Raw genomic sequence first — 9,537 nt, 5'->3', positions numbered from 1 at the left:
TAGAAGACATGTTGAGGGCATGCGTGATTAACTTTGGAGGGCATTGGGATAAGTTCCTACCTTTGTATGAATTCTCATATAATAATAGTTATCACTCTAGCATAGATATGGCACCATTTGAGGCACTCTATGAGAGGGGATATAGATCACCCATAGGATGGTTCGAGGCTAGGGATGTGAAACCATTGGGGTTGATTTAGTGAATGATGCTCAAGATAAGGTGAGAAGTATTCAAGCTAAGTTTTTAGTAGCACAGAGTAGACAGAAGAAGTATGTGAAACATAAGGTAAGAGACGTGGCGTTTTAAACCAGTGAGAATGTTCTTATTTAGGTATCACCATGAAATGGGTGATGAGATTTGGCAAGAAAAGTAAGCTAAGTCTGCGATACATTGGTCCCTTTGAGGTTCTTGAATGTGTGGGACCGCGGTAGCATATATATTGGCTTTGCCTCCTAATTTATCGGGAGTTCATCCGGTATTTCATGTGTCCATGTTGAAGAGGTATCATGGCGACGGGAAATCATTAAACGGGACTTAATTGTGTTAGACAAAGACCTCCAATATGAGGAGAAACCAATTGCAATTCTTGATCGTGATGTGCGCAAGTTGAGGACCAAAGAGATTAAGTCTGTGAAGGTTCAATGGAAGCATCGTCCAGTTGAGAAAGCTACTTGGGAGACCGAGAGGAATATGCGAGACAAATATTCCAAATTGTTCGTCGATTCAGGTACTACTTCATTCATTTCTTAGCCTATTTTTCCTAAGTTTGTCACTCGAGGATGAGTGATGGGTAAATTGGTATCTATTGTAACGACTGAGTTCCGTTGTTATAGAAAAGTCAATGGGGAAAATTTTTGGGTCAGAAGATTTTTCGTAGTAACTTGAAATTTCTCAACCTAGTCCAGATTTGGACGAAATTAGAGTCATTAAGTTGTAAGGAAATTTGTTAACAATCGGGTGATTTATTTATGATTTTGATTACATAAGGGGACAAATAACTCGTTAAGAAATTCGTACGACTTTACGGAATTGAATTCGGGCGAGTAGAACTCTCAGAATCAATCTTAGCGTGAAGGGGATTTTCTGAGCGTCGTTGGTTAGAGGTGTGTTGTGAAATGGGGGTCTTGGAATTATTAAAATAGCTCACTGGTTCCGTGCAGGCCACTGAGGAAGGATTTCTGCTGCAAAGGCGGAGCCGCTGTAGCGGGGTAGGTGCCGCTGAGGCGGGCCAGACGCGACTTAAAGTCGTAAATAAACCCCAAAACGTCTTTATTCTGCACTTTTCAATTTTTAGAACTAAGGAACGAATTCGAGACGACTTTTGACAGTTTTCCACCATTCTTGAGGCTAAAGGTAAGTTTTTCATTCCCCGAATCTGTTTTTCGATATATAGAACGTAGTAGAATGGGTAATTATCGATGGGGGAGGGTTTTGATTTATAAACTATGGTGGAAAAAATCCTAGTTTGGATACTTAGGATCATAGGTATAATCTAGGGTTCGTAGAATTGTTAGTAATCTGGATAATTGGTGATTGTTTATTGATTCCCATTTTATTATGATTGTTTCCAGACCAAGAACAAGCGGAACAAATCCGGAAAGGGAAGGATCAAGTTTCTTAGGATTTCAAGCTTGTTTCGACGTAGGTGATGGTTGTGATCCTACCAGTACACTGTGGTTGTGGACTGATATTGCACTTGCTCTTTCTTTGTTGAGTACAGGACATCTTGAAGCGGCTACTGACAGACCTTGCTTAGAAGATCAGTGATCGCTCGAATTCAAGGGTGAGCCAATTCTTTCGGGCTGCCCTGAGTTCTCTTTCATCTATGTCCACCATTTCAGACTTAGACTTGTTATAGTTAGTGTTAGTTCATTAGATTGGGGTTGTATCTCTTATTGTTTAGACTTGTTGAACTTTAGATGTTTTGATATATTGACTTTCAGGTTCTAGGTTATTTCTTCCGCATTGTTTAGTTGTTAGATCTTTTGAAAGTTTATGGAAGCTTCAATCTTTAACTATTTAACTTGCTTCCATAACTTAAATGCTTTAGTTTTTGGTTTAGTTGCTTGGTTTGGGTTGTAGTAGTGGTTCTCCCACCGGAGGGTTAGTGTGGGTGTCAATCACAACGGTCTGGGTCGTGACATATTTTTAGCAAAATAGATGGATGAATGATATTTTTAGACCTTTGCCTATAGATGAAGGGTATTTTTGGCCCTTTTCTGTTTACTGAATTACCCGTCTATGTAGCCTTACTGTATAACTTTATCCTTCACAATTACTCAGAAATCGATCGATAATTATTGGGGGATATATATATATAGAACAGGTTAGTTTATGTTTTTGAAATATTACATTAAATTATTTTTGTTGAAATTTTTAATTTATAAACTAAACTAAATTAACAAATCTCGGGTTTCTTTTGGTTTTTTGGATTTTCGGATTATTTCGATAAAGTATTCATACAAACATATGAGTAATTAATTTGTGCTTTAAATTTTTCTTTAGTCCGACCAAAATATAATTATCTAAGTATTTTTAAAAAATACACACACACAAAAATATGAGATAATGAGTGATGACACTAAAATGTTCAACAAAAAATAATAATGAAATCGCATAAAACAAATATTGTAAATTAATAACTCATAATGAAAATTATCATAATTTAAAAGTATTAAATAAGTCTAATAAGTATTAAACATGACTAAACATTAAAGAAAAATTAAAATAAGGATATGTATTTTAATTGTCTAAACCAGTGTAAAACAAAAGAACAAATACTCAACATTATTCTCATTCTTTGTGTTGAATTCATTTTATTTTTTGTTATCATTGGTATTGATTTGATTTTGATTTGAGTTTTATTAGAGTTACTAATATTTATTGACTATAACTTTTATTGAACCATTCAAAATTTTAAGTCCAAACATGAAATAATATGTTAAAAGATAGTAAAAATTATGAAAAAATTAAAGTATAAGAAATATTTATAAATTAAACTACATCAAAGTAAACTATACTATGTATAAAATAAATTTTTAAAAACATATATGTAATGTCGAGTTGATTTGTCTTGAATTAACTTTTTTTTTAATTATAATCAAACTAATCCGAATATAATAAAAGAATTCCAATACCAAATCAATTCAAACCAAACTACTAATCAAATTTCTTTCCAATTTAACTTAATTACTACTTCCTCTGTTCCATATTAATTAATCATTTTTTTATTTTGTAAAGTGTTTAAGAAATCATAAATAAGAAGATAATTTTATTAATTCGCCCTTAAAAATGTTTTGGAGATTTTATAAAGAAATGTGAACACTTTAAAAAAGAATTAATTGCAAGAATAATATAGGAAAATTTTAATTAATGCTTTCTTGATTTAGTAAGGTAATCAACTAATATGAAACAACTATTTTTAGTATAATGATAAACTAATATAGGACTGTCACGCCTCGAGCCTACACCCTAGGTGGGACTGATACTCAAGAACCATTGTTGGCTCCAAGCGAACCCTTGGCCTGGCTTACTTACCCAGCGGAAGACTATATGCAATAAGAAAGGAATTCAAATGCTAAACATTTAACTTAGCCAAAATGGCAACTCAAATCTGAACATAAGTCAATAACAAAAATGATGACGAATGAACTAACATCTGACTGACTATCTATGAAGCCTCTAAAACAACTGAGATGGATGTCGGGACAGGCCCACGACATCCTATTGAACTATCTAATACTGAAAGTAAATAAAAGAGATCCTTCGGAATGCAAAAAAGCTCACCAACATACTCTGAACTGCTCACTGGATCAACGATGCGCTGGATGCCGATCCTAGTTAACTACGTCTGCATCATAATATGATGCAAGCCAACTGGCATCAGTACATTGAATGTACGAGTATGCGAGTTGGAATGCTAAAACAAGATGGGCTTGAAAGAGATTCTGAAAGAAGCACTTACCTTGGCTCTTCTCAACTCATGAATACTTAACTGAACTCATTTCATTATAAAGCAGTTTAAAACAAGTGCAAATATAAATAAACAAAGAAAATTGTTTAAAACATAATGTCAACTCATAATCATAATATCATAAAAGACATACCATGCTCCCTCTCAAAGTCTACTTGTTCAATGCATGAATGAAGTCTTATACCCCCATTAATACTAAGCAGAACCCCTTGAGGAACCATGCAATTACTGATGTGGGAGTTTCTTTAACTAACAACCATCACATAAAAGCTATTGTGATCATACAGCAATCTAAATCAAGTTTCCAGCGCAACCTATACCCGGCCAAAGGTATAAGACCTGAATTACTAAGTGGATCCACTAGTTTATGCGAAAAGAATTCATTTAAAAAGTATGACCCTTTTCTACCCATTATGGCTACATGGTTTAAGGGGGCTGATAGTTGTATAAACTCTTCCCCGTCGATGCTCAATACTACTCCCAAAAATATTGTATTATATTAGCTCTTTGTGTTTTAAAAACATACTTCTTCTCTGATTTGAGATTAGTGCTCAAAAACTTAGCTCAAAAGCTATCTTGGAAAACACAGTTTCTGTTCTAATTTAAATGTAAAAGCATTTTAAATCTCTTTGGGAATACTTAGTCCCCATATACTTCTTTGAAAAACAGAACTGCAACTTTACTCTTTACTGAACTCAAAACTTAAGTCTTAAAACAAAGGTAAAACATTTGTGAAAGACTTTTGAAAACTTTAAGGACTTATCTTAACTTGACTCTTCACTTCTCTTGACTTTGATTCTTAATTGCTCTTGACTTGAGTCTTAACTGATCCTTGAAATGAATTATGGATTCAAGGATTTGATTTGTGATTGGAAAGATCTCAAGATGTTTAAGAATGATTTTTAATAGCTAAACATGAGAAAAGTCACAAAATCACCGTCTTGGAACAAATTTGCGACGCAGAGGTGTTTTAAATAATTACTCGCGAAATTAAATTTTGAGGCTGAGGAGTCCGCGTCCTAACCACAACGCGGAGCAACTTTTTGCTCAATGGGGGAGCAAGTCCGCGACGTGGACTTGTTGCGGACTTGCGTGCCAAAATCTGCTCAACTTTTCCTTCTTCGTTTTCCAGCCCTTATTCACCTAAGCTCGACTATCTTTTCTCAAAAACTCTTTAGATTCAGATACCCAGCATATGTACCTAATAACCTAACTCAAAACATCTCTATAATTCGACTCAAAGATCTCAGAATCTCCTCAATTCATCACAATTCAAGAACAACATTCAAATTCAAGAATACATGTCAAGAACATCAACTTTCAAACTCTTTTAGGACAGATTTCGCTGAACTAAATATTTTTGGCGCGTGCGTTAATGAACCCAACGCTATGAAAGACTCACATACCTTGTAAGATGAATTCCTTGGCGAATCCACAACCAAAATCGATCGTTCTTGGCGAACCTTGAGCTTTTCTTCTCCTTTCTCTTCTTTTCTCTTTTCTCCAAGCCCTAGCATGAATTTCCAATTGACTAAACTGATCTCATTCTGATTTGACCCTTAATTAATTCACTAAAATGAATTAAATTAATTGGATAAGGAAAAGACTGAAATACCCTTCAAAAATCCGGATTGGACCTTTCCTTATTTGAACAACCCAACTTTCAAAGGGTATAACTCACTCATACGAACTCGAAATCGTGCAAACTCAGCGGCGTTGAAAAGATTATTCCAAGAGATTTCAAACCATATCTAGAAGTACACCTAACTCATCCTGATCTAGGAGTTATGGCCATTTGAAGTTAACCAAAAACTCATTTTTCCCAACTTAAAGTAAATTTCCAGATTTTCATTCTTTCCAAAAATGACTATTTCAATTTTTTAGCTTCTTCCTAGCTATTTCAAATTACGAGACGTTACAATATCTCCCCCTTGGAAACATTCGTCCTCGAATGAGATTATTTTTAATAGGCTAAGAGTGTAACATGCAAAATTCAGTTCAAACACCCATAAGCAAATGCAAAACAATATGCCAACTTGTAAATAAATACTAAGAAAGGATTAGTACATTGATCTGGAATTTTTCTAGGTTCGAAGAGATGTGGATATTTGTTCTTCATACTTTTTCACCAATAGACTTCTCTCAAGTCACGGTACATCTTGGTGGAACCCAGATGAATGGAATATCTGGAGCTATGAGCTTCCTCCATGATCCTCTATTGGGTTCCTTCCACCATTAGTACACACAACCTACCTTGATGTCTCAACACACCATCTCCCCCTTGTTCAAAAGCTAATACTTTTTGTTTATGAACATTTGCCTTCAATTCAAGCAAGATAGGGTCTTGGTCTTGCTCGCCTTTTACTTCTGACACTAATGATGATTCAACCCTATTCATCACCACTATTCCTCTTTCTGTGGAATTCGATAATCGAACTCCTAATAGTGCAAGTCTATGCACATTTTTTTTCTAACTCTTTCTCACCTTCTTCAAAATGGGCGGTACTACCTATAGAAAACCTACTCAAGGCATCATCAACAACATTAGCCTTACTTGGGTATTAAAGAATACTCATATCGAAATATTTGAGTAATTCTAACCACCTCATCTGTTTGAGACTAAGCTCTTTCTGACTAAACACATACTGAAGACTTGTGATCGGTGAACACATCCACATGAACACCATAAAGATAATGGCGCCATATTTTCAAAGCAAATACTACAGCAGCCAACTCTAAATCATGGGTTGGGTAATTTTTCTAATGAACTTTCAACTGTCTGGAGGCATAAACTATAACCTTGCCATTTTGCATTAATACACAACCCAAACCAACTGTAGATGCATCACAATACACCACAAAGCCTTGTGTACTTTCTGGTAAGGTCAAAACTGGGCAGTAGTTAACCACTTTTTTTCAATCCTGAAAGCTTTTCTCACAAGCTTCAAACCATTGAAACTTCACTGTCGTCTGAGCTAACTTGGTCAAAAGAGATGAAATATATGAAAATCCCTCGACAAACCTTATATAATATCAAGCCAACCCCAAGAAACTCCTAATATCAGTTGGAGATGTGGGTTTAGGCCAATTCTACAGTACCTCTATTTTCTAAGTGTCAACTCTAATTCTATCACCGGAAACAATGTGGCCTAAGAATGCCACAGACTCAAGCCAAAACTCACACTTAGAGAACTTGGCATACAACTCTCTATCTTTCAAAGTCTGAAGAACTATTCTGAGATAACTAGCATGATCTTCTTCATTCCTTTTATATATTAGTATGTCATCAATGAAGACTATAACAAACATATCTAAATAAGGTTTGAATTCTCTATTCATAAGCTCCATGAATGTTGCAGGCGCATTGGTCAAACCAAAGGACATGACCAGAAACTCATAATGACCATAATGGGTCCTGAATAATGTTTTTGGAATATCACATTCCCTTGCTTTCAACTGCTCTTTCAACTCTGTTGGTGCCATGCTATATGGCGGAATAGATATAGGACGAGTATCTGGAAGAAGGTCTATACCGAAGATTATTTCTCTCTCATGAGGGACTCCAGGTAGATCATCTGGGAAGACTTCTAGGACTCTCTTACTACTAAAATTGACTTAGTAGGAGGTATCTCAACACTAGAGTCATTAACTCGGACTAAGTGATAGACACACCCCTTGGAAACTAACTTCCTCGCCTTAAGGTATGAAATAAAATGACCCTTAGGCACTTCTAAACTGTTTTTCCACTCTAAGACTGGCTCATTTGGAAACTGAAACTTGACTACTCGAGTCCTACAATCAAATGAGACATAACAGACATGAAGCCAATCCATACATAGAATGACATCAAAATTTATCATGTCTAACTCAATTAAATCAGCCATGGTACTCTTGTGATTGATGGAAACATGACAATCACGATAGACTCTCTCTCCTAGAATAGACTCACTAACAGGCGTAGAGACACTGAATGGTTCACTAAGTTGCTCAGGAATAACATCAAAATTCATAGCAACATATGGATTTATAAAAGGTAAACTTGCTCTTAGGTCTAGCAAATCATAAATAGTAAAGTCAAAGACTTGAATCATACCAGTGACAACATCTGGCGAATCATCTTGCTCTTGGAGACTGTTGATCGCATAGAGGCGGTTTGCTCATCTGCCAGTACTAGAAGTAGCTCCTCTAGGTGCAGCCCTGTCTGGTGGAGCAACTGATGACGACTAGGCTCTATTGCCGCCGTTACCATTTCCCTGCTTGTTCTTTGGACACTCTCGCATGAAGTGTCCAGCCTGACCACACTTGAAACAACAGGAGGCTTACTACCCCCTTGCACCATACTACCCTGAGAATAGGCAGGCTTAGCTTTGAACTCGTTCCCTGATGTCTTAGCCCTCTTATTCTTAAACTCTTCTCAATCATTCAGCTTATCCTCCTCAACTTGTTGTACATGGATCATAAGCCTTGCTAGGTCCATATCCCATATTAGCATAGTTGTCTTGCCTTCATTTCTTGATTGACGAGACAACCCAGCAACACATAAACTTATCCTGCTCATCATGTCAGCAACCATCTCTAAGGCATAGCGGGAAAGTTGTGCGAACTTCAGACTGTACTCATGAACACTCATTAACTCCGAATTAAGGGTGAGAAACTCTCTTATCTTTGCCTCTCGCAACTCACGGGGGAAGAAACGTCCCATGAGAGCACTCTCAAACACAACCCAACTCACTATTAACGCATTCTCAGCCCTATTCTTTTTCCATTGGTCGAACCAGATTCTAGCGACACCTTTCATTTGGTATGCAGCTAGTTCCACTCTCTCCATATCAGCAACATGCATCACATCAAATAACATTTTAAGCTCCTCAATGAAGTTCTCCGGATCCTCAGTAATACCTGAACCTGTGAAGCTTGGGGGGTTCATCTTTAGAAGATCACGGATCCTTGAAGTATCAGCCACTTCATGTCGATTATCTCTCTGTCCAACTTGATAGGTCGCAACTTGACTTAACATCTAGATAGCTTCACGGAATTCATCATGAGTGACCTCTCCTTGGGATTGCACTTCTAGTATATTAGGTACCCTTTGTTCCGCGACATTACTCCTAGTAGGACGACCTCTGACTGCTCTTCACGGAGGCATGATTATCTGGAAACACGCGCAAGCCTGAATTAGAGAGAAACATTTTAGAGATCAAACTCTAACGCAATAAATGAGGTGAAAGAAGTGAGAAATTTTCCTAAATATTGCAGCCTCCTAATTATAGATGTGGTGCACTTCAAATCAATAACCAGGACTCTACAGACACGGCTTCATAGACTCCCCAGGACTCTTGAACTTTGTGCTCTGATACCAAGTTTGTCACTCCCCGAGCCTACACACTGGGAGGGATTGGCACTCGAGAAGCATTATTGGCCCCAAGCGAACCCTTGGCCTAGCCTATTTACTCAGCGGAAGACTATATGCAATAAGAAAGGAATTCAAATGATAAACAACTTAACTGTCTCAAACTGAACTCATAATGTTTTGAAAATAAACATTTAACTTAGCCAAAATGAC

This window comes from Solanum stenotomum, chromosome 3, assembly GCF_019186545.1.
Source record: "Solanum stenotomum isolate F172 chromosome 3, ASM1918654v1, whole genome shotgun sequence".
In the NCBI taxonomy this organism is placed as follows: Eukaryota; Viridiplantae; Streptophyta; class Magnoliopsida; order Solanales; family Solanaceae; genus Solanum; species Solanum stenotomum.
This window is presented reverse-complemented; position numbering follows the sequence as displayed.